Raw genomic sequence first — 2,281 nt, 5'->3', positions numbered from 1 at the left:
GAACACTGAGGTGGTCAAGATGCAGCTAGAGTTCAAATAAAGTTTAGAAGCCTTCAGTCTTGGTGAGTAAGGACATCAGACAGATGAGACAGACAGGTGAGGCTTTGCCAGGCCAGCGGTTCACAGCTTCCCGAGTAGGCTGCGGGCTAAGCAGTTACGGTGAGAAAGGAAGGAGAGAAATAGATCAGCGTCTGTCTCCACCCCCCATACCGTTCCGTGGAGGCCACCCCTCCCTGTGAGAAGTGCACATGAGTGAAACAAAGCGCCAGATGAGCAAGGTCTCTCTAGCAGAGGTGTCTATTGGAAATGTCTGATGCTTGCAGCACTTAGAATAGGGAAGAAAACTGAAGGCAAAAACTTGGAAAGATACTGTCCTGGAGAATCCGCACTTCACCTGACAGGACCAGAGCTGTCTTTAGCGGCCGTTAAGTAAACATCAGGGAGAACATTGAAGTTGGCCAAAAGGCGATTAAGAGCTTGGGGGTGGGGAGGGGAAGGGTGGGCGAGGAAAGCATGCGATGTTACGGGATATCCAAATTAGTTTTATTGTATTTGGGATTCTTCGGTTCCCCAAATCATGTAACTTCAAGCTCCTAAAATACATGAATTTAGAATATTCACTAGTTTGCATCTTGCTCACTAAGGCAATGGTCTCACATTTAAACTGCCAGTGGAACATAAATCTGTGTTATTACAGACTTAGGAAATATTCTGGCAGTGCATATTAAAAGCCTTAAAAATGTCCATTCTCTTTGACCTAATTATTTCCACTTCTGAGAATGTAACCAAAATAAATAATTCAAGACAGAAGAGAAGTAAAAACACGAAGTATAAAGTTCATCCCAGTATTATTTCAACCCCCAAAGAATGGCCCCAGGATGAGTGCCATTCAGTGGGGAACATTTCAGTCAGGCCTTATGAGCTGGATACCCCCAGTGGCCGCCTCCACCCTCAGCCTCGAGCCAGCCGCAGCTGCAAGACAGGCTTCCGTCCACTTCCATGAGCAGCGGCTTCTAGAGCTTCCCGTACACCTCTCACTTTCTGCTCTTATGGTTCTCCGACACCAGGTCACGCTGGCAGGAGCCCACTTGGCATTGAAGTACACGCAGCCCAGAGTGCTGGGGACCTAACGCCTCCTGAGTCAGCCCGCAACCACCAGGGGCAGGAGCCAGTGGAGAAATGCTTCTCTGTTTGATCCGTAGGCAGACAGTTCTGAGAAGTGTTCAAGACACTTGTCAAAACGTGCTAGGGGGCCACACCTCAGTGCTCATGACTGTGGTCAACTCTTTTCCTTCCCTGTCTTACTCTCCCCAGTCTTCCCCCACCACACACACACACACTCCCTATGGGACCACCCCCCAAATAAACTACAAACACGAGTCCTTGTCTCGGGCTTCTCTTCTGGGGAGAAACCCAGACTAAGCAGTTGGTATTAGAAGTGGCCTTAGAAAGCAGCCCCTCGAAATGGGATTTGGGAACTGGGACAGTCATTGGCAGATAGCAACAGAGGCCCCGCGGTGATGGTAAGTGGGTTGGTGATAAGCAGGACATCCTATAGCATCATCATTACCAAGACCGCCTGTGCTGGGTTGAGATCAGGTACAGGAAGAGGGAGAGTGAAGCCATGGGTTATAGGAATGCTCTACCATACGGGAGCACGGAGTCAGTGGTAATTACAAGAATTGTTGAGTTGGCTGACTTATTAACTGCTATGAAAAGCCTTTCAAAACAAGACGGCAGGCTCATCAGCCAACTCTCAACTTGTGGTATACTATAAAAACCACAAGGCTTTCACGGGAGGGTTTAAAGAGACTGATGTGCAGCTGCAGCGTGGAAAGTGCCGGCATTCAGAGATTTGCTTGTGTGAGTGGCACAGCTGCAAAGCAGACTGAAGGTGCATCCTTGGCAGGTTTCCTTTGCCAAAGTCAGGGCTGTCATCAGGAAAGAAAGGGGACTCGGACCTGGGATACAGATGGGGTCTTGGTCTCTCACATTCCCCTGAAAGCTTTGGGCAGGCAGAAGAAGACCCACCCCCGAATTAAAGCAGGACAACCATTTCCTGAAGCACCGCTCAACATGCAAAGACCAGACCTGAGTCAGGTACCTCAAGAAATGATAACCAGTCAACCTCTGTTTCACGTTTGCTCATCTCCAGACCAAGGACCAGGGTCCAAGTATAACCCACCTCGAGCAGGGAAATCCAGTCCCTGCGTGAGAACTGGATTACTCATCAAAATAATCGCAAGCCCTGGTTTGGCATGTACCAGGGGGACAGGTGGGA

This window comes from Pteropus vampyrus, unplaced genomic scaffold (genome assembly GCF_000151845.1).
Source record: "Pteropus vampyrus isolate Shadow unplaced genomic scaffold, Pvam_2.0 Scaffold35, whole genome shotgun sequence".
NCBI classification, from domain to species: domain Eukaryota; kingdom Metazoa; phylum Chordata; class Mammalia; order Chiroptera; family Pteropodidae; genus Pteropus; species Pteropus vampyrus.
The sequence above is the reverse complement of the archived record's forward strand: the minus strand, read 5'-3'. Positions refer to the sequence as shown.